We start from the raw sequence: 25,153 nt of genomic DNA on the forward strand, positions 1-25,153 counted from the left end.
AAATTATTGTGTGCAACATGATACTGCTAGAATGAAAGTAGTTCCTTTTGGGTAATCGTTGATTAAGACGTACTATTTTTTTTAACATAGGGTTCTCTTTACGATTACCTTGTATTTATATTTTGCGTATTTACATGCATGTTTTCACTGTGGACAACAGAAATTATTATTCAATGAAATTTAATTACTATGAAAATTTTTAGGTTCAAGTAATTAAACATACTTGAGTCGATTGTTTGTTTGTTTTTTGAATTTCACCCAAAGCTACACGAGGGTTATCTGTGCTAGTCGTCCCCAATTTTGCAGTGTAAGACTAGAGGGAAGGCAGCTAGTCATCACCACCCACCGCCAACTCTTGGGCTACTCTTTTACCAACGAAGAGTGGGATTGACCTCACATTATAACGTCCCCACGGCTGAAAGGGCGAACATGTTTGGTGCGACCGGGATTCGAACCCGCAACCCTCAGATTACGAGTCGAACGCCTTAACCCACCTGTCCATGCGGGGCAGTTGAGTCGAATACTGTCTGTGTATTCGAAAGTACCTGGTTGTCATTTTGTTCATAACAATAGTAATACTGTATTTTTTGCTTAGTGACAAAACAACATAACTTCTATTTTCAGACCATATTCTTGATTATTGTCATGTGGATTAATACCATACAGCCTTATAACTTATATATGTATTTATACATTTTATGAATATAGAGCATCATTAAAACTGCATACCTGGTCCACTTGAAAATATAGTTGGCTTGTTCACAGAGCTTCGTATAAATTAAGACACAGCAAGCAGTAACCAAATAAATTTTGAATTTCATTAACTTAATCTTTTGCTACGTTATTAATTTTTAATGAACAGTCATGTTTTAATTAAAAGTCAGCAGGATGATGAAAACTTAATATATATTTTTTAAAATTAGAAGTGCTTCTCACTTAGCTATCACATGGTAATGAGGGTTAGCTTTATTAACCAGACAGCAGCTGGTTGTAATATTGCTGTCTTCTATAGTATTTGAATAGAAGACTAATGAACAGTTGTTGTTATGTCTGAGTTATATTCTTAAGGTAGAGCAGCAATGTATGAAAATTGGGTAATTACGAGATAATTATAATTGTATTGTAACCGTTACCCTGATCATGTGCTTCTTATAATAAATGTTATGCTCTACAATAAAAGACATTTTTTCACATTTTATAAATACATCACGTTTACTATTTATCATTACAGAATGTACTTTACAACCAAAATTAGTTGTATGTGAGACTAATAGTTAAGAAGTGATTTTGTAAATTAATGAAGTTAAAGAGTAAGTAAAAATGGAATTATCTATTCTTACACTTTACATAACGATACAGAAAGTTAAATGAACTTTTATGACCCTATCTAGAGTTGAGGGTAAATTAGTTATTATAAGAGATAGTTACTACTTTCTGTTTTCGAAGTAGAACACATACATATTTTTAGTTTAAAACTACTGTTATTTTTAAATAAAACTTGCCATGATATATATATATATTCTGACTTCTTCAGGGTGCATTTGTTTAGGCACTTAAAGAAATACTAGTATCCTCCATCTATGATTACCTAGTGCTTGTAACTTAGGTTATATTCTTCAGATTTATCTGAGGGGAAAATTCGACTGACAACTTGAAACTATTTTATATTTACAAATAACACAAACTGAAACACGTATGAATTATAAAATATTGGATTGCCAATATTAAATTAATTTTCGCACAAGTTTAGAGCCTTTCACCTAGCGTACAGTTCTTGAATACTTTTTACATTATTGGACACACCTACTGATATTTTGCTAATTAGTTTGAGTGGGATGTTTGAACATAATGAAAACAAGAACTAATATATTTTGTCTGATATATACCAACACAGAACAGTGATTGTAACTGTAAAAAATATCAGATTGTCTGATATGTATACCAACAAAGAACACTGATTGTAACTGTAAAAAAAAAACAGATTGTCTGATATATACTAACACAGATCAGTGATTGTAACTGTAAAAAAACCCCAGATTGTCTGATATATACCAGCAAAGAACACTGATTGTAACTATAAAAAAATCAGATTTTTCTCACATAAATTTCGAGAATTTGTAAATGTTATAATATTTACAGAAATTAGGTATTTTTACTGTAGTTACAGCACCGTTATAAATACGATGCATGGTCATTTATTTACATTTTATAAAGGATCATAACTTTTAGTTCATTTAGTGCTGAACGAAAAATGTGATGTACTGACGTTTTTAACGAGGCAGGATTAACACTATTAGGTTCTTGTACGATATAAAAACATAGAATGTGTTAAATACTGTTATGATACATGTGTATATGTCACTATATCGTTGGAACGACAAGTACCGTGACTACCATACTGGACGTTTTCAACTGATATACACTTGTATGGTCTTTAAGAAAAGACATATCTGTCCACTCACATGAAATCAGTTTATAAATTCATGTAAACATCCTGTTAGACATTCCTCAGTGTGATAACATTTATCTCCAGATGCCGGCCACCGATTATAGACCTTGCTTATAATAATTAAGTTAGTACTATTTCTACCATATAACCTAATATGTACGGGTATATAACCAAGGTTTCATAAAACATAGTCAAGCATTCCGATAATAGATGACGCATTTTTCTTGTAGAATATAAAGAACTGCAAAAACCTTACGTTCAATATATGGTAAATGTATGACGACTTTTTTAAGGTAGAGGAACATCCCATTGCATAGCTCTAAGAATGATAATACTTCTCACAACAAAAGGTATGGTCGCAGGAAAAGATATATTTATCCTTTCACACGAAATTAACTTTATAAAAAGTGATATTATAAATTCGCATAAACAACATATCAGCCACTCGCCAACGTGGTTGCATTCATCTCCAGAGACCACTGGTCAAAGGTGTATGATCTCTCTGGGCCATACTTATTTTAGACAAGTTAGTATTATTCATACCATATAACATAATATTGGAATTTTAGTTTTTTTGCATCTTAGATGGCGACAAAATTGTTATAAAAGCAACAAAAATTAGTAAAGTTCATTGTAGTAAAAGAAATACGATAAACTGGGTAGTCAATTATGTAGTTCTTTTTTAAGATACAGAGTCGCAAAAAAGTTTTGTTTAATTTATGCTAAACATACGATAACTTTCTTGAGTTATGGGGATGCCTAAATGTATAACAATAAGACTGATAATATTTCTTTACAAGTCTATTTTTACTGACTCTTTACTACAGGTTTCCAACGAGAAGAAATTTGGACTGTATGCACATTGTGAGGCACACTGCTTGCTATCCATAAGACCTTTTTCTCAGTGCTCGAACTCGTTGGGTTAGCTGAATATGTAACAACTAAAGTTAACTATCTTAATAAATGAGGTAAATAGTATTTTGTTGGAGAGTTGCATTTCCAGCTAATAGCACCACCTGTCTTTTTTTTTTGTACAACACATGTACTACAGTATAAGCGAAAACTATAAACATAGGTTAAGACGAGTTGAAATATTTGTGTAGTCCTACAGAAATATTGTATCACTGTCTGTCTAAAACAAACACTACCCATCTTTGTGAAACAAACACAATACGGTTGTTAAGACCATTCCCCTATACCATAGTAAGACCATCCGCCCATAGAGCCTTTGTAACAACGTTTGATTATAAAACATCAGTAGCATCTGTCTTCAGTGACAGGCTTTTTGGTATCGAATTATAATGCCATCCCTTCCGTTGTACGATAATGTTCTCTTGCGTCACTAAGTGAAACTGTTACGTCATCTTTCCTTTAAGATAACTGCGCTTTCTGGTACATATTATGTACCAGTTATGTAACCCCCACGACCGGCATCTTTTGTATATTACATGACACGTAACACTCGGTTATCCGGATGATTTGCATGTTGTATAATACTTATGTAACAATCAGTCGAAATGCTTTGTTACATAACAATTACATAATCCCAGATAGTGGCTTCCTTCTGTTTCCAAGAATCCCCTTATTCACAGTTTAAGTGTTTGTTCCCTTTAACAAAGAACTGTTCAATGGGAACCGTGTCCCGAAATCTAGCATTATAACCAATGACGTTTAATACTAAGTTACCAGGGCCATTTCATCGAGTTATTAATCTTATATATTTCGATAATTTTTTTCAGAAAGGAGGATATCAATTTTTTTAGAGCTTAGAAAATAAAATTATTCTTATACTTCAAACAGAAATAGATTGTTTGTTTTAAATTTCGCGCAAGGCTACTCGAGGGCTATCTGCGCTAGCCATCTCTAATTCAACAGTGTAAGGCTAGAGGGAAGGCAGCTAGTCATCACCATCCATCGCAAACTCTTGGGCTACTCTTCTACCAAGGAATAATGGGAGTGACCGTCACATTACAACGCTTCCACGGTTAAAAGGACGAGCATGTTTGGTGTAACGAGGATTCGAACCCTCAGGTTACGAGTCGAGCGCCCTAACCACCTGGCCATGTTGGTCCACAGGATTAGAAGGTAAAACTAGTCAGCAGTCAACTAGATAGGTTGTGTATAAAATTGTAAGTGAAAAAAAGCAGTAATGTTTAGCTGTAAAGATGACCTACTTTTGTAGTGATGTTTTTAGACCCATCACTTTAAGTTTTGGGCGTGCATATTAATACAATTTTAACAATATTTGTTAATAAAGCGCAGATAATAATTTAACCATATTTCAGTAATTATATACATATTGTGATTTGAAAATTCCCCTCCGAAGCAATTGGAGATTTTAAATTAATACAAAGTAAGCATCATAAATCAAACATTTTGTCGACATGTATTTAAAAGAACACTGCTCTTCAAAAACAATCAAAGGTGCTCAGTAATAGTTTCAATCTTTCTATAAGTGATGTAATAGTTGGTATCGTTCATTGCTGTTAATGCAGTAACGTAGATTTATAATAATCATTAACACAATGTCAGTATTCGGTTTTTGTTACCTACTGATTCAGTTACACAGTCCTGGGCAATATTTATTTCTTAGTAATTCAGTTATATACTCATTATCAGTTTCTTGGTACTTACATATTCAGTAACAGTCTTGGACAATATTTATTTCTTAGTAATTCAGTTACATAACCCATGGCAGTTCTTTTGTTATTTAGATATTCAGTAATACAATTTTGGTCAGGTTTTGGATTACAAATATTGGCAGAGTTATCCTATTTGTAACTTGTCATATAAGGAATACGTACGAGTTTTTTTAGGGTTTCAATTTAAAGATTGACTGCATTTATCATATTCATAGGTTTTGATATATGTCCGTACATTTCAGATACACATCCACATTGACCAACTACACAACGTTTAAGATACTAGTTATTAGTAAAATGATAGACTAGGTTACTTATCCTATTTGCTATTTTGACCTCTCTTGTACTATAGCATAATCTATTTCTTGAGCAGGAGGTAAATTATTTTTATGCCCTATGCTTAGCGAAAGTAATAACATTTTTATCTATTTATTGGAAATGTAAAAATTTCTCATGTTTAATATGTAGATTCAGACACTTGATAAAAGTTTAGTTCGTGTCGTCTTGAATAACAATGGATTAAAGTTAATTTTATATCCGCACCAACAATCGTACTCAGCTCCTGCTTGAAATTAATCGTCTGGTTTGTTGGTTTCTTTAAATTATACTTCTGCTTATATAAACATTTATACTTAGAAATTCAACTATTTGCATTGACGCTGTACCCGTATTTATTTAGTAAACAATATGTTATCATACTAATACATGCAATAAAGACTGCCTCTAGGTATAGAATCTCCTGTAATTTCTGATGATAATGTGACTGCTTCTGATTTTCGTTGTCGTTGTTGTTTTAATCATTCTCATAATAAAGATTAGGCTTAAGATATTACGGTTTATTATAGTTCTTAAATAAAAGCACAAGCAATACTCAGCCTTAATGTCACAAATTTATCGTAAGAACAAAGCGAAGTAAGCAAATGTGAATACAAATATAATCAGTTTTGATGCACGTTCCTGTAGTAGACAGAAATACAGGACTTCGTTTGTTTAAAAGTTTATAGAAATAATTTTGTAATATTTTTATTAATAAGGTTCTTTACCAACTGCGTTTGAAGAACAAGTGTCATACATGATGCTAACAAATCGAGAAAATTTTAATAACCATTATTTGAGATAGAAGGCGAAAGGAAAAATGAGTTTCTTTAAAGTTTAGGGTGCGTACTTTTTATATATTTTGGCACGTTTTACAACAGTTCATAGCGTCATCAGTGGTGCTATATATCGTAACCAACTAGAACTAATGATGTATCGTTCGAGTTTTTAAATTAAAATATATATTTTCGTCGAGCAAATGTTTCAAGGTATAAATATTTAACCAAGTTTTAATGTATTTCAAGGCTGATCTGGTGTACAATACATGTTTTCCTTTGCTCTTTACGCATGCGTAAGTGCAAGAATGTATAAGGCAAATTCAGTTCAGTTTCAACTTATTATGATTGAAACTCTTGAAGTGTGAAAACATCAATCACGTATGACAGAAGGAAGAGGAAATTTGTGGTTGAACCAGCATGATTTATTTCCCTTTGATAGTCGAGTGCAAGTGTTTGTAGTAATGGGAGGTGCAGTGAATGAGGCTAAGATCTGGGATGTTTTATTAATGCTCTGGACACTGTGTTTTGATTACTGAAGGCTAGAATGAGTTGTTTTTATATTATAATTTAAAACCGCATGAATTACAAAGTAGCATAATTAATAATTTAATGTCACTGGTAAGACGACAGTATAGATGTTTTATTCATAGTCCTTACTCATGGGTCATTAATAGTATAAATGAGGTTAGAAAATCGATATCCGAACAACCAAAGTCATTTGCTCAGAAATATTATAAGTCACGTCACAGGGTTTTGGTTTTAAGTTTGAAAGTCCTCTGATGAAAAGTGTTGTTAAAAAAATTACAGAATTAACATTTTATTTACAAAACAGAGGAATCGGATGGCATTTTGGTTGGTGATGTGACATTAAAGATTGCAAAATTAGTATTGCTTTGGTTTTTGATCACCAGTATGACTCATTGTAATCACAAAAATCGTTATCTTAACTTGTATAAAACTTATTCGTTTGGTTAGTGAAATAGCCAACTAGAGTTACGAAACCAAAATCTGATTATACAGAACTTAGTCATTTGTTTATTAACATGACTAGCTACTTTATGAGATCAATACATCTTTACTAAACTCATCTGATCGGTATATTTTATTGAGAAAATAAATGTAAAGCTCTATCTATCTTTTTAATGAATTATACAGGTTTCAGGGAACTTTGCTCTTCACTATTAATCAAGGACAAGGGCAAACTGAAACAGTAACTAATATTTTAGGTCTCTTTTCAGATTAGAAAATCAGTATTTTCTACCAAAGTTATTGCCTTGGTGATTTGTTTAACAGGATTTCAAGACTATAATTTTAGTCGCCAAAAACCGCAATAAAAGAAAATAAATATTTTATTAATCATAGTTACCTCATCAATAATTTGATTATGAGTAGTCATGAAATCAGTACCATATTTATTACTATTCATGGGGTGTAATTATAATGATTAAGGTCGTAATGTGAAATATGTAAGCTGATATTAAGTAGCAAACTCATATTGTGACTGACCGAAAACTGAAAATCTGAGCAACGTCGATTTTCATTAGTCCGCCCTCTAGTGGCACAGCAGTGTGTCTGCGGACTTACACCGTTAAAAAACAGGGTTCGATACCCGTGGTGAGCAGAGCACAAATAACCCTTCGTGTAGCTTTGTGCTTGATTCCAATCAGTCTGTCTATCAGTTATTAGACTATCTATATCGGTTGTAGAGACTATTACTTGACTGAGTTTTGTTTGACTTACAAGGGTATAAAGATATGTGTGTATGTATATCTAATAAACTAAACCAGATTATCAGGGCAATGAAGTCAATAGTTGATTTTCTAAATTTTCAAAAAATTACCACAAACATCGGTCAAGGAATTTCTAAACGTTGCTTTTTTGGTAGTATGATTTTACAACGGAAACGAATTTGTGAATAAAATCAGTAATTTAGAAGAACAGTTTGAAAGAAAAATCAGTAGTTCAGTACTATGTTTATTTGAAATGAAATAAATTAGTGTGAAAACAAAACCAATACGATAATAGCATGAATTTTGCACCCCACTGGCTTAGCCATAAGACTAAGCCCTTATGACACTAAAAATTGTGTTTTGATACCCGTAGTAAGCAGAGCACGGTGCTAGTTTTGCGCTCAAGAACAAATAGATGAACAAAAATGTATAATTTTTAAACTAACTCTATTAGTATTATAAAAGATGTGCAGTTCACGTATTGATATTTTCGGTTTGGATAGTATCTTATGTGAAACATGAGATCAATCAACCAGGTTAGAAACCTCTAAGATTCAGGCTTAGCTATCCCTAATGTAGATTTATTGATTAGAAAGAGAACAACTATTCTAATCAATAGATCTAGATTAGGGATAGCTAAGCCTGAATCTTAGATCTTTCTAACCCTAAGGAGGGTTCGACTGCCTCAATTTTAATGCTTACACCGCTGACAGTGCAAAGTATCTCGAGCATCATATAATAACTCGAACGTTAGAACTTTCAAAACGAAGCCACGTCTAGTTATATTATATAAGTTATAAGTACTGAATTGCACAGGATCATCAGTCTTATTAAGCCACAGAATTGGTGGTTTGTGTTTATGAAAAAAATTATGGTTATTTTAAATAATAAACTTTCATCATGTGATCAGTATTTGTACAAGCATGGTTAAAAGCTGGTAGCCCGAATATACGATGCATTACTATTTACATCACAGAATTTAAAAATTAATGATGTGGATGCTAGTGTTAATGTGACAGATATTTTGTCAATTAGATAATTTGGTATAATATTTAAGATTGAGATTCTGATTTAGTGGTATGGTATGCAGTCACTTATTTATCTCTGACGATAATCTGGATATTTATTTTTTGAGGTTCAGAGGTCGTTTACTGAAATGATGTCACAATAATTTTGAGCACTGTCAATAGTGGTTTTAAGATATTTTTAAATTGTAGAGAAGGAAGCCAGTTTTTGGATGATAAGTTGTATTATTGAATGAGCATAGTGACTTAAAGAATTCTCAGCCTTTTGACTGGAGTCCATGGTATTGAGCAGAAAGGTTTGTTTCTTTGTTTTGAATTTCGCACAAAGCTGCACGAGTGCTATCTGCGCTGGCCCTCCTTAACTTAGCAGTGTAAGACTAGAGGGAATGCAGCTAGTCATCATCACCTACCGCCAAGTCTTGGACTACTCTTTTACCAACGGATAGTGATTGACCGTCACATTATAACTCTTCCGCGGCTGAAAAGGGATTATGTTTGATATGATGAGGATTTGAACCCGCGACCCTCAGATTACGTACGAGTTGAACGCCCTAACCACCTGGTCATGTTGGGCCTGACGGAAGGAGGACTTCTCGTATCGAACCATTTTAGTAATATAAAGCAAGAGAAGCCTTCTTCCTAGATATTAAAGCATTGTAACTTTAAGATTCAATGAGTTTAAAGAAAAGGAAAGTTTGTTATAATATGTCGATCACGCTATATCTGATTATTTGAAACGTATTGAACATAACTAGTAATGTGAAGAATGGCCAGATTCTTTTTAAAATATTATGGTGTTGGTAATCGTATTGACTTAAAGAATGGTCAAGCTTTTGATAAAATATTACTTTATTGTAAATAGTATTGACTTCAATAGTCGTTAGACTTTTGATAAAGTTATTGGTAATCGTATTAACATTAGGAATGTTCAGACTCTTGATAAACTATTGTGTTATTGATAATTGTACTGGCTTGAAGAATAGTCAGACTCTTGACAATACATTATTTTGTTGGTAATGGTACTGATTCTAAAAATGGTCAGATTTGATAAAATTTTATGGTGTTGGTAATCGTTTTGACGCGAGGAATGGCCATTTTCTTGTAGAGCAGCTATGGTTTTGAACGATTGAGATAATTTCAAAAATCATCAGTTGGTTAAGAAGAAGTTGAGTAATCAGATTACTGCAGTGACTTATTAACTAGTTTTCTTTATGAGAAGTTGCAATATCGAATAACTTCACGCTGCGACTCAAATTATACTATAATGTAACTCTTGCTTATATGATAGTGGAAAAACTTTCTGGTTTTTATCCTTTGTGGATGTAGAGTTGCGTTAGATGTCACTATTTTCACGTTTCACCTCCGTTTTCTGTTACGGAGAGCTTTATTTTTCTCCATTCTCAGGTTGCAGATATGACATCATGAATACGTCATTTACGGATCTAATGCACGGGCGTCAAGGGGAATTAAAAATAATCTTTCTACTTACGAAATAGTAGAACTGATCTTCCAAAAATAACTTTTAGTCTAAATGGGTAAATTTAGAAACATCATTACAATTACTTGAAACTCGCCTGACAAAAAATGTGAAGGTTTTGAACCAAAAACAAACGTTATTTACTTTTATTAATTAAGTAAGTAGAAACACGTGATTTCTTCTTGCAATTTAAGATCTTTGTGCAGGGAAAAATATTTATATCTTTTAGAAAGTTAATAAGTCCAGTAATTCATAGTTAATGAAAGTACAAAGTATGCCTATGGTCAACTGGAAGTAAGAATGAGGTCTGTAAACCTAGTGTATTGACAATTAATCCATCGTTTGGAGGACTATGCACAATAATGGTGGTCAGTTTGAAGAAAGACGTAAAGATGGTCAGAGAAAGTTTGCAGCTGAGCAGATTTGAGTAGTTGGTGTTTTTGCTTTCCTGAATTTTGTAGAGTTTAAACGTCCGCGGTGGCTAAGGAATAAGCTTGGGTCGTATAACATTAAATTCGAGGCTCGATACATACATTGGGTACAAATATCCCGTTCTTTGGGATTATAACAACAAATTATTTAAATGAGTAAAGACATTAAGAAAAACTTGTTAGTTTTATTCCTTTTCTATTTATTAAAAAATATATTTAAATAAAATTATTTTCAATATTAAGATTTTCAACAATTATTTTCAAACATAATAAATATAGTGTTAAGTAACAAGAAAAACGTATGAAGCATGTAGAAGAACGGATAATATTAAACATTTTTATTTTGGGATGTGTGACACAGATGAGGGATAGTTGTCCCTGTGACGACTTTTCAATAAAGGAGTACCTACCATATTAAACACATTGATTCTTAAAAGTACGAATAAGATAGTTTAGTGAATAATGAAGAAGATTAGATCACATTAATTATTATAGGACAGTAAACCACTTATTATATATATAGCCTAATATCATTTTTGTCGTTTTCCCAAAAAGTGAGGCGAACTTTATTTTTGAACTTTTTGTTGCATTGCTTGTGCATCCATTAACTAATTGGCTTATAAAAAGAAAACAGCATTAAACCAGAAAACTTCCATGATTCCCGTCACATTCTGGCACAGTAATATCCTGTTTGGATTCCACTTTGCCTTCTAACCGAGTTAAAGAATGCCGCGGCAAAAATTATAGCTCTCATTATCACGTTTTCTACGTGAACAACGAGGAATGCTGCACAGAGAAGATAGTAAAAGGTTGGTTAATACAAAGTTTTGGGGAAAACACACACAGACAAAAAGTACAACATGTTTTTCAGCTAAACCTCATACTGACTTGAAAACATTTCTAAAGTGGCGCCTTTTATTATTTGAATGACCAGACTTATTGCTCTTTGCAACTCTCAGTTTGTTAATAACTCCTTATTTACTTAGAGGCACGAAATCTTTTTGGTAATTAGACTAATTACAATTTCATAAGGAACAAAATCTTTACAGATTCAGTAAGTCACGTGTGTAAAAAAGCACTAAGTACACTCTTATTTTATGTTTTTGTAAACACTTGCTAAAATAACATTTTATATATTAGATGTAAAGGAAATGAATATTTTGAAAGCTAGTAAAACAAACGCTCTTCTTGAACTTCCTTATTAATGAAACAAATGGTAATTAGACGAGTACTTTTATGAATATTTCCATTTAAGTTGATAACAATATCAGTATCGAAGATACTAAGTACTTCAGTTATTCTAACCTCACATACGTTGAAGAGATAAAGTAGTTCGAAAAATAGTGTTAATGTAATGTTATATGATAGAATGCTATATAATCGAAAATTCGCGAACACTTATTACACTGTACGGTCAGCAGTCGTAAAGAAAATTTTAGAAATGTTTAATTTCGTGGTGCAATGTCAGAGGGTTATTTCTCTATGTTTAATCCTAACAAAAGAGAGAGAAACAATATTAAGTCGAAAGCCACACTGACAAAAGTCACTTATTTTAAGACTATAAATGGAGGATTATTTGGCATAGTTAGGTTGAGGAAACATTTTTATCATAACTGGAATATGATACTAGCAAGAAATTATAAACGCTATTTGAGTTGGGCTAAAACATTCTATAGAACATTGACTCAAAAAAGCTGTTTATAAGTCTAACACACGATGGAATTTCTCTGACTGTTACTGAACTATGTGACTATACTTTAAGTCTTTATTATTCTGGATTTATTAACCTTTTATATGTATTTATACGAATAACGTTTGTACTGAATACACACTTTTGTTTGTTATGTTTACCCATTTCTCTTTGTCTATCAAATGAGTTTAGTTTTGTGAACGATAATTGTAATACGTTAATAACTTTAACAGTAATCTGAAATTTTTGCACAGATATATGGCACTCCAGAAATCCTCCAACGGTCAGTCTGAAGGCCTATAACGCTAAACCCGAGTTTCGGCACTCGTGGTGAGCACAGTAAAGATAGCCCATTGTGAAACTTTGTGTTTATTAACTACCTAACAAAAAAGTGTCTCAGAAATTTTCCAACCTTAGCGCCATCTATCCTAGAAAGTAATATCAAAATGCTCTGGATCAGCAAATATTTTTATTCTTTCGAAAAACACAAGAGTTCATAAATTTGAAGCGTATATGTACAAACATTGTACTCGAGTCAAGCTAATTCTTAGTTACCTCGCATCTTAGAACAAAGCCACGTTAGTATATCTAATCCATTAGATTTCCCGATTTTTGACGTTGTAAGTCAGCACATTTGCTACTGTCCCACTGATGGGCCAGCTGTTACTGTTTGTTTGTTTGTAAATAAGTACAAAGCTATACAAAGGACTAACGAAACCCGGTTTTTAGCGTTATAAGTCCGCAGACATGCCGCTGAACCACTGGGAGGCGTTACTGATTGAATGTGAAATAAAGATATTATAATTAGCCTGAACGCTTTCGAAAGGAAGACATTCCTTTATCAGGGTCGAACCACTGAGAACAAAAGTTTACAATTTGAAAACGTTAAAAAATGTCAGGTTTTGTGATGCCGTGTGTTCAACTTATAAATATCTATATGTAAGCGACTCATATTTCATTTGTTACATCAGAAACATAATTAGATATGCTAATATCATTGTTTCATAATGTTAATCCCTTTTATTGAGATGTGCTTAAAACCTGAATATGTTCCTGTAAACCGTGAAATCTGTACCAGGTACTTTACCTAACAGTATTTATCCACACATTTCTTTGTTGTTAACAGGCTAAATAAACTATTGGTTACTGTTTGTATTGGCTGCACTGTAAGCTGCATAACTGGTTGATTTAATAAGAGTGGAATAAAAGTGTGATTTCTAATCGGTCGTGTAAAACGACTGTAGACATCATGTCCAGAGGATCAGCAAGTAAGCGCACGAAGAGCTAATCGGATTACTTACCTTGTGCGTGAAGCTTATCTGATGAGCTGAGCTCGGCTATGAACAGGTGATGCTGTTTCACCAGTGTCTAAGTAGATATGTTGTGGGAACTGGTACTCGTGCAGAAACTGGTGTGTAAATCACCACACTCCGCGTCGACATCCGAGTGGTCTGTCACGAACTCTCGTGCAACGAGCCGGTGCAAACACGAGATGGCATGTAAGCCGTCGGCGCGCTGCTCACATTGTGCGAGGTGTACGCGCAGACGGGACGGGCACTCGAGACTAAATCACGTTCGACTAAAATCAATACGTTCAAGAAGGAGCAGTGCTAATTGGACAAACTGAAGCCGGGATACGGACTTGCGGACCAAAGAATTAGTAATGGGTCCTTCTTTCCCTGGTGGCTACAATTGACATATCCAAACCTGATCGGCATGTTGGAAGATCTGACTACTGCGGTAATTCTGTTTTCTATTAAAGGAGAGAGTTTAGTCATTTCCACAGTTATTACTGTTTATATAACTGTTAACAAATAATTCTACATTTGTTAGTCTCAGAGTAATTTTGAATATCCAAGCATGCTTTTAATGAAGCCTCTCATGTATCATAAGGATCAGCTATGTACGTTAGGCCTCACGTTCATTGTATGATCTTAGTGTAACTGTATCATCAAACTGATGTGATTATATATGTATTTTTGGTTACCAAATTTTGTTCTGATTAATACACCTATTTTGCCAAAATGAGGACTTTGCAAAGATAAGACTTTATTATTGTAAATTATTTATGTATTCTAATACATACAAAATTACAGAGAGAAGCCGCTTACATATTAGGATACCCAGAACGCCATACTAAGATAGGCAACGGTAAAGTTCAGTTGTTCGTTTTTTTTTTTTTTTATGTGGATAATTGCTTGATGAACGAAGTATTACTAAACGTTACGTCACCAAAGTGTAGATAACCGAGTACACGTAAGGTATGAACCTATAAAGTTAAGACCAAACTTTACTTACAGTTCGCACTTACATATCGTGTTTTGTTTGGAACTATAAAGCCTATCTCAATTAATAAAACAATAAATACTCCAACATTTTTTTTTTCTGAAATGTTACTGTGTTCAAGTACTTTGTATTTGATAACTTATTGAAGACTTATTAGTGGCAAGATTGGAAAACCTTTGTCTCTGTGATTAAACGCTTCTTAATGTAGAAGAAGCAAATAAAAGTGGTATAAAAACCTCACATTAATGTAGTTGAAAAAAAAATCACTAGGAAACTAAGTAATCAAAATGTGTTTAGTAACGCACCAGGGGAATATTAAGTATTGTAATTGGGTATAACTTTAGTAATATAGTTTTGGGATTTTTTAAACAACTAATGATAGGAAATTACTAAATGATACAGCTGGAAAACTTTTTCAATTGTAAATTTATTTTAGAAAATACTTAAAATATATTGGTAAAGTGTTATAGTTTCTGCACTTGGACAATAGTTTACATTACATTTTTAAGTTAAAAAGACAACGTTTAGTTGTGTACAGAAAGTCCTTATTTTCTAGTTGAATAACTCCAGTCTTAGAGACATTTAACCTGGTACAATGCATTTTGTATTGTGTTTGAAGAATGTTCGATATGATATTTAGAAATATCTATGTATATATCTGGAAAATGTTTTTTTAGGGATATTTTAGTCTGTACTTGGGGATTGTTTCTTACATGATCACAGAATGTTCAGTATACAAGTTGGAGAATCTTTGGATCAATACTTTGAGTATTATTTATTTTGAAACCGTAAATTTGTTACTAGTGTAACTTGGCAACCTTTTCTATTCTATTGAATATAAATATATTTCATTATGTACGTGGAAAATCTTTAGATTTTGTTGTTCGAAAGGATTTCGAATTAATGTATAAAAGTGCAATTTATATATATATATATATAAAGTATAAGATTCAGGAATGCCCCTGAGATTACTTCCACCATCATCGATTGGGTTCATCTTGGCTGTGTTTATGTTTTTTCTCAACAACATAATTTCTGTTGTAACGAAATTCTGCGAAGAATGGTGAGGTCAGACTTAGTTCATACATCTTAACAGATTTCTCACAGATCCACATGATTGCCGCTTTCCAATATTACATTTAAAGGGATCGAAGGCATCAAAATTCTTTGGAAGTGTACTGAGAGACTTAATAGGTACGTACGGTCAGTAATGGAGCTATTGTGGTTTCAGTTTCTTTGTCCATTTGTTTCGTCGTGAATGTAACCGCTGTTTTCGAGGTACAGTTGGAAAATTGTGGACATTTTGTTTGGTAATACACTATCAAATTATCAGAATATAAATATATATATATGCTTAGCATGCCTATGACACTACGGTTAGTTTTAAATTCGTAAAAACAGCAAAACACCATGGGTGAATTATACAGTTTGAGTGTTTTCCACCTTCTATTTGGAATTTGTTTTATTGAGTTAAAATGCTTTATTTTGTTTCTGAATAATCTTTAGTAATGTAGTCTTTCATATCGCAGCTGAGGAATATTTCCTGATGTAGTTCTTTGTGTAGGTAGAGAATGTCCTGTGATGGTTATATGCGCAGCTGGAGGATATTTTCTGATGTAGTTCTTTGTGTAGGTAGAGAATATCCTGTGATGGTTATTTGCGCAGCTGGAGGATATTTTCTGATGTAGTTCTTTGTGTAGGTAGAGAATATCCTGTGATGGTTATATGCGCAGCTGGAGGATATTTTCTGGTGTTGTTCTTTGCGTAGTTGGGGAATGTTCGATAATGCATTTGACTCAGGTCTCGGGTTCGAATCCCCGTCACAGCAAACATGCTTGCTCTTTCAGTCGTGGTGGCATTATAATGATTCGATAATAATTTAGTAATACTTCGTTCATCAAGCATTTAACCACATAAAAAAAACACGAACAACTGAACTTTACCGCTGCCTATCTTATTATGGCGTTCTGGGTATCCTAATACCATGGCCAGGTGTGTTAAGACGTTCCACTCGTAATCTGAGGGTCTCGGGTTCGAAAGACCAAAAAATGGCTCGGCATGGCCAGGTGGATAAAGGCGTGCGACTCGTAATCCGAGGGTCGCGGGTTCGCGCCCGCATCGCGCCAAACATGCTCGCCCTCCCATGCCGTGGGGGCGTTATAATGTAACGGTCAATCCCACTATTCGTTGGTAAAAAGAGTAGCCCAAGAGTTGGCGGTGGGTGGTGATGACTAGCTGCCTTCCCTCTAGTCTTACACTGCTAAATTATGGACGGCTAGTACAGATAGCTCTCGAGTTGCTTTGTGCGAAATTCAAAAACAAAACAAACAACCCTAAATATCACACGGCAAACTATAAAGGGTGCCAAAAATACAAATCAATTAAAACACTTATACGAACGTAAAAACCCAAACACGAACAAACCACAAACAAACAAAATTCAAGAACAATCAAAACCAACTACCACTCAAACACCAGAAAACACAAACACACAAACAAACTCATATGCTGCAGTAGTCAAGAAAACATCAATCATGCAGAAAAAACCATCGACAAGTAATGAAGATTTACCTAAAACAACTGAAGACATACACAAAACAACACCTAAGAATATTGAAAACACACTAACCAATGTCATTACTTCCACCTTCTCTGAAATATTGACAGAATACACAAATCCAAATAATGAAAACAGTCTAACAGACATAATCATTAAAATAATTATGAAAAACATCCAAAAATACCTACCATAAATTTTAACATATATCATGAACTCTGTCAAACATAATAAATTCACAGTACTACATATCAATATCCAGGGTGCTATTGCTTTCAACACCTCTCCCCGATAAACTTGTACACCTGATCTTTGAGATAAAATCAAATTTAAAATAATAATAATAAAATAGTGCTAAATTAAAACAGCCACCTACATTCTAGACTTAAAAAATAAAATAAAAAAAAAATGAAAGAAAAATATAAATGGACATTGCCCTGAAAAGGACCAGATTTAAAGTTATGTTATTACTTCAGTGTTAATCAGTCCATTCCAACTAAGTAATGGAAGGAGGAAGAGGTCTAGTGTACCTGACCCTCCTGAGTGTACAAATATATGTACCAAAACACCTATAGATAGATAAATATCATTATTAAATTAGAACATTATAAATAGCTCATTTAAAAATTTAAGATTTTTACCATACGAAACAATCTTCAGCTACAGCGTAAACTAAAAATAAGTAATTTCCTAAATTACACACAAATGTTCCTCTAATTACACCATAAAATATTTTACAATAAACACATGCAAAATTACCAAAACACAACATAACGCATAAAATATTATTTAATCACGCCTTCCGAGGTTTTCGAAACTCAAAACTACGTATCATACTTATAAAATAGCGACAGAGTTTCTCCAAATACAAATTTAAAAATTTTTCAAACGCATGATAGAAATACCCATCTGCTGGATATATGAATTTTGACCTACAAATAAGATAATAATTAGTAAACATTTTCCGACAGGATCATTAAATAATGTCTATCCATACCAGTTAAATTTCCCCATTTGCAGAGCTAGTAATTCTCTGTCTACTTCATAAAATACTTCATAAAAGTTTCTCAGTTACACATTAAAGATTCTCTAATTGAACAACGAATTGTTACCTGGAAACATAAAGTGATTCTTTAAATACATTATTGTTTGTTTTCTAATTTCGCGCAAAGCTACACGAGGGCTATCTGCGCGGTAAGACTAGAGGGAAGGAAGCTTGTCATCACCACCTACCGCCAACTCTTGGCTTACTCTTTTACCAACGAATAGTGGAATTGACCGTCACACTATAACGCCCTCAAAGCTGAAAAGGCGAGCATGTTTGGTGCGACGGGGATGCGAACCCGCGGCCCTCAGATTACGAGTCACACGCCTCTATCCACCTGGTCATGCCGAGCCATTTTTTGGTCTTTCGAACCCGAGACTCTCAGATTACGAGTGGAACGTCTTAACACACCTGGTCATGGCGGGCCGATATTTAGGAAGGTATTTTCGAAACTTAGGAGATTTCAAATGAAAAACTATCAGTCTTTGTTTTGCAATATGACTTGTTATTTTAGAATTATGAAAATATATTTTATGTGACATTTATTGCACTATTGCCCATATATAATTCAATTTGCTGAATGTTTATTTCCACCATAATTGCATTGTAGTTTAAAGCACAGAGATTATTGTATTTTTGATGGTTTGAAAGCATCACAAACGTTTCATTATCATAGAAGAAGTAGAACTTGTGTTTCAAATTATTTTACGTTGCAGACAGCACACTCTCAAAGTTTAATTCATTACTGTACCTACATTTGCAGTTTTATTTGCTTGATCCTTGCACGTGCATGTCATTAGTAAATAAATGTTTTTTTGTTCTTTCAGGGATTTCGTCGCTGGTTTATTGTAGCTCCTTGTTGATTCAGTTACCACTCTCTCAATTGTTTTTGTTAAAATATGCGCGATGCAAACTTTATTTACTTGCTATATAATATTCTGCGGAATCTTTATATACATTTTCAAGTTATTATCTTTGGTTAAGGAGAATATCACATAAATGTCTGACTTTAGTTTTATTGCTTAGGTATTTAATAAAACAGGTCGAGGTTTAAGTTTTATTGGTACTAGTCTTGAATATGGACATTGAAGATGACACCGATTTTGTTATTGTAAATAGACGTTTCCAACATAGACAGTAAAATCTAATATTTTTTCGATAAATTTTGTTTTTTGTACCATAGAAATAACAGACATAGACTGGATAAGTAGATCTTAGTTAGTGAAAAATATGTTTTTCAGGGATATTCCTAATATCAATTAATAATATCATTATTAAATACTTTATTTTTGAACTTGGAAAGTAATATTAAGGTGTATTTTCGGTATACAAAGCCACATTTAATAGAGTGTAATAGTAAAAGAAAATATACTATCAAGCAACACATAGTTTTTTCTACCTTTAATATCTTAATGCTGAAATACTAACTGGGAAATTGTGAATATTTTATTTAAACATCTCCTAACTAGATATTAAAAACGAAAATAGACCTCTAAGTATACTTTGTGAATAAATCTATGGAAATTTACGACGATCGAGTTTCATATATGACAGGTTTTTATAGTTACGTATAGAGCGAACTTTTTACAGTAGATGTCTGTGACTTATTATCATTAAATTTCAAACAACACATACAAACAACTTATTTGAAAATGATATATTAAAACAAATGAATCGTGTATACAAACATTTGTTACACAGTTGGTTGTCACATTTGTTTCCAGTCTCTTTTTTTTGCCAAATTCCACACTGGTTCAGTATCTTTAAAACACGGCAGTTTGATAAAATGAGTTACTGTTCTCTTGTCTGTTATTAGAATACAGTCGGTGATAATTTCACTTACGTTATACTATTGGTTACGACAGTTAAAGTCAGAGCCACGGCAGCTACAGTAATGAGTTCGCGCCCGAGTCAGCCGTGGGGGCGTTATAATGTGATGGTAGCCCAAGAGTTGGCGGTGGGTGGTGATGACTAGCTGCCTTCCCTCTAGTCTTACACTGCTAAATTAGGGACGGCTAGCACAGATAAGTACAAACAAACAAACAAACGAAGATAAACTTTCGATATGCTATAAACTATCGCTTTTAAAAATAAGTGAACTTAACATTCACAATGAACTTAAATTAAAACATTGGTGGATATCTAACAATAAGTCTCTCTTGAAGAAAAACATTTACAAAATATTTTTTTTCATTTTAACAAAGATTCATATAGTCTGCACCAACATTTGTAGCCTCCTTGATGGTTTCAATGCAGAATAGGTAGTTCCTGAGGTACAATGCCCACCTCTAGATATATGCAATGGTATGATGATCTATCTGAGTGATGAACTCCTTCCAATAGAGGTAGTTCTGAAATTTCTGAATAGCCAGTGTGATGACCAGATACTCTTGTAGTTCTTCTTCTCATTCTTTAGTAGTTTGTCTACTTGTTCTTGTAGAAATACTGCTCCAATTCCAACATCTGGTGAAATGGCTTGAACAACTGATGGTCTGTTGAAGTATGTCATTATAAGGATTAGCGAACTTCCTAATCTGTTCTTCAACTTCTGAAATGCAATCTGCTGTGATTGTTTCTACTTCATTTTGTTTAGTTGGCGTTTCTTGGTTAGGCCAGTCACTGGTGCAGCAACTACATCGTAGGTTGGAACAAACATCCGATAATGTATTGCTAATCCCAGAAAGAATCTGTCTTGATACTTGGTCATGAGAGATTGCCCATTCTTGTGTGCGTGTTAGCTTCTTCTTTTCCTTGGCTATCTGTGGATCGCCTACCTTGTGTCCAACAAATTTCAGCACAGGATAACTGATGTGATACTCAGATTGTCTGATAGTCGGACATTCTGCCTGAACAGCTCTTTGAGTTTCTTCAGGTTGTCTTCCCGTCTCTTTTTGTGAGTCATAATGCCATGCACATATGCTAGATGTTGGTAGTTTTGTGTACCAGTGTTTTGTCTTTCTATTATTATCTGCATGGAAAGCGGTTTATTAAGAAATCTAGTTCTTTTAGGCATTACTTGCTGAAATTTAGTAACATGACGTTTTATTGTAACAATTGACATTACCAAACTATACTTTCTATGTTCGATAGTACTCAAGAAATATATCAATACACATCATGTTCAAACAAAAACACCAATGTATTTATTAGGCTATTTTACATTTTCATATCTCCGCATATTTTGAAAGTGATTTTATAACATATAATTGCCTGATAAACAGCAGTTACATGTATTAATCAAAGTTGCACAATGTCGACACAGGTGCATATCTATAGGAGATCGTTATTAATTTGTTGGTTACGCTTTACAATACGTGTATGCTATATCACAAGTTGCAGCTAAATCTAAAGTTTCATATTAAGGATTTTCTTATGTATTATATTAATTATGCGTTTAGGTTTGCGCTTATATTTCTGCTATGGATAGGTACATTAATATTAATTATCACAATGATATGTTCAGTGTAAAATATAATGTCAGGAAGTGTAAATATTTGTTTAATATATGTGTGTGTGTATTTTCTTAGAGCAAAGCCACAGCAGGCTATCTGCTGAGCTAACCGAGAGGAATCGAACCCCTGATTTTAGCGTTATAAATTCGGAGACATACTGCTGTACTAGCGGGGAGCACCTTATTTAATATAAATAACATAAAGTTACATAATGTGGCTGTCAGCCCTAATTCTGAAATAATATACCAGAAAGAAGGCATCTAGTCTATATCACCCCCACCACCACCAACAACAACTCTCGGATCACTCTTTACCAGCGAATAGTGGGATTAATCGTCATAAATTATAATTCTTCCCACAGTTGAAAAAGCAAGAACGTTAAGCGACGGGTTTCGATTCCGCGATTCGCAAATTACTAATCGATGGCTCTAACCGCCAGGCCATGGATAAAAAAGTAAACCTTAGAAGTACATAATAAAACTAACTTTGTAAAATCATTACAGAGGGTGGATAAAACGATTCAAAGATTTTTATAAATGAATTTGTTAAACTCGAAAAGCCAAAACATATTTATTAAAACACGATCAAATAATTAGATAGTACCGACTGCTTACTTCTCTGGGCTAATATAGGGGTGATTTTTTATCACTTTTTCTATGGAGGGGTATTTAATGCATAAAATAGTTTAGTGACTAGCAAGTAAAAACCATTATTGATTTTGCTGGCTGCGAAAGGCCTATGCGTCCACTCACAGACACCTGCAGTCTTCTTTCATTGTGTAGTAATGACAAACTTGGATACAGGTCTTTCTTGACGAGACAGGGTCTTTAAAGCCTACGTTATAAAGTAACCATTCCTTGTGAAGACTTAATCTGTATTCTTATACTATACCGGTTTGAAATCTTCTCACGTACTGTTTCAGTAGCTTTCACCGTGGAAGGTAAACATCTAACGACTTAAGGGACTAGGGGTATTCCTCTATAATACATTCTACGGCTTCTCTTCTTTTGCTATTGCTGGGGCTTGATTAAAGTAGACCTAGCGTGCACTGAATGACCAAACTGTACCGAAAAAAATCACTTAAATTCTGCGGAAATGAGCCTTCGAATAATTTAATTTCCGAACCTCTCATGATATATTTCCAGAAGTTAGAAAGACACAATTAATGAGGCTGTTATTACGAGCTCTAATTTTGACCATTTTGTCCAAAATAGCTTCAGTAGGCAGATAAATACACTAGTGGATTGCATTTTGATTGATCTATTTTGACAAATAAGAAATAAAGATACACAGGTAAAACTGAATACGATTTATTTAATTTGATTACAAATGAATTGCTGTAATAATTAAATTTATAAAAAAATTCTTATTATTGTTTAAAAGCAGCTATATGTTTAAAAATGTTGGGAAAATATTGAATTTGTTTGTAGAAAAATGCAACGACTAAAAAGTTTTTAAAAGCTAATTTCGATATTTTAGCTAATCTGACTATTACGTGATTGATCAAAAAGAAAAGAAACGATAACAACAACAACTAAAACTGAAAACCATTCTTTCTTGTTAACTATCATATTAAAACAAAATATTTATGAGGAGTAGTCAGACATTTAGCCTCTTACATTTTATGTGGCCTGGCATGGCTAGGTGGTTTGGGCGCTCAACTCCTAATCTGGAGGTCGCGTGTTTGAATCCCCGTCACACCAAATATGCTCTCCCTCTCAACCGTGGGGATGTTATATTGTGACGGTCAATCTCACCATTCGTTAGTAAAAGAATAGCCTAAAACTTGATAATGATGACTAGCTGCCTTCACTCTAGTCTTACACTGCTAAATTAGGAAGGGCCAGCTAGCGCAGATAGCCCTCGTGTAGCTTTGCGCGAAACATGAAACAAACATTTTACACTCTTCCATTCGCCAACACTACATCTGTTAAAAACTTTGATAAATTAAAGAGTCAGTAAAGACATGAAAAGTCCTTATGGTTTCGGTAATAGCTTTTAGTTGCCGAAATATAAAACAAATTCAACACAGTTTCATTATATTTTCATGTCAGATATTTAATCTGGAAATGACCTTCACGTGCTTGGAGTGCAGATTTAGACTGATTACTTGGGTAGCAATGTGCATTGATGTTAACTGATATAAAGCTGATTAGGAGCTACTAAAAATAAGTGTCTCTGGGTGGTCACTAGATGTGACATATGGTAGGTGAATAGGTAGGTGCGTGAAGTATTACATCTATCTCTCTTGATAGAAGGCGGAGGCAGTTCTTCAAACCTTTAGATCAAGATGGATGAACACACTCTTCTACAAAGGCATTCTCTTATCTATCTATCATTGTTTCAATTTCTATGCCCATTAATATACGTGTCATTCTTTCCATTTGTTCTCTGTTTCTAACCTTGTCGTCAGCTTTTTTCTTTGTCCGCATGGTTCACAAAGTTGTAAAGCTTAATTTTATCATTATAAACAGAATACCTTACTGACACTAGTGTAACATAGTCAAACATATGGTGTTTTTTAATGTACTTAAATACTAAGTTTATTTCCACGATATTCTATGAAGTAAATTATTGTCTTTGCGAGAGATATATTATCCTGTAGGAACCTATTTTGCTAATTTAAGTGTTAAATGTTCCAATTATAGGATAACAGAATTACGTGAGATATATAGTACATATAATACTTATGCCGTAGTATTAAGAATGACCTTTTTCGGTCTTGTTGCTTCGAATAGCCCAACGACATACCAATCAATAATTTACTGGATTTTTAGAAACATAATGCTGATTCTCTGTGATCTTTGATAATTATAAATACTTGTAGCTTATTATTGGTTCAGAGACATAAAGGCAACTCCAAATGAACCAAAGTGGGAAAATATATAATATCATTGTCATACAAAGATATGATATTCTTTAACCTTAGCCTTTGAAAGATGGACTTTTCCTCTCCTTGAGCGAAGTGCTTGTTGTTATGTCACTAGAATTATTTTACATACAGAGACAATCAAGTGAAGTAGGGTTAGTTACACCATCTTCTCTTATGTCTGAGGATGTGGAATTGATGCTATTGCTACAAGGAATATTTTTTTAAAATTTCGAACTTTTATTGCTCTTTAGTTTATTTTCGTGCAGTCGGGTACACAAAATGGTATCTTCGATATTTTGTAAATTTGTGCGGTATAATCAATTTACAGGTCATGGTGTTAGTGTATTTTGTATGGTAGGTCAGTCTTAAAACAATAATAAGTGGTGCATTTTAGGACGTAATT

At 33.4% G+C, this 25,153-nt stretch overlaps 1 protein-coding gene across 1 annotated transcript in view; it reads right to left on the minus strand.

The window, feature by feature from the left end:
- The window catches only part of LOC143237646 (cadherin-like and PC-esterase domain-containing protein 1), a 165,985-nt gene extending 152,013 nt beyond the window's left edge, over nucleotides 1-13,972 (minus strand). Inside the window, exon 1 of the mRNA XM_076477135.1 lies at nucleotides 13,840-13,972. The gene's annotated coding sequence lies outside the window, so the exon portion shown is untranslated. The remainder of the gene's footprint in view (nucleotides 1-13,839) is intronic.
- Between the last annotated feature and the right edge of the window lie 11,181 nt (nucleotides 13,973-25,153).

Source organism: Tachypleus tridentatus, chromosome 13 (assembly GCF_004210375.1).
Source record: "Tachypleus tridentatus isolate NWPU-2018 chromosome 13, ASM421037v1, whole genome shotgun sequence".
In the NCBI taxonomy this organism is placed as follows: Eukaryota; Metazoa; Arthropoda; class Merostomata; order Xiphosura; family Limulidae; genus Tachypleus; species Tachypleus tridentatus.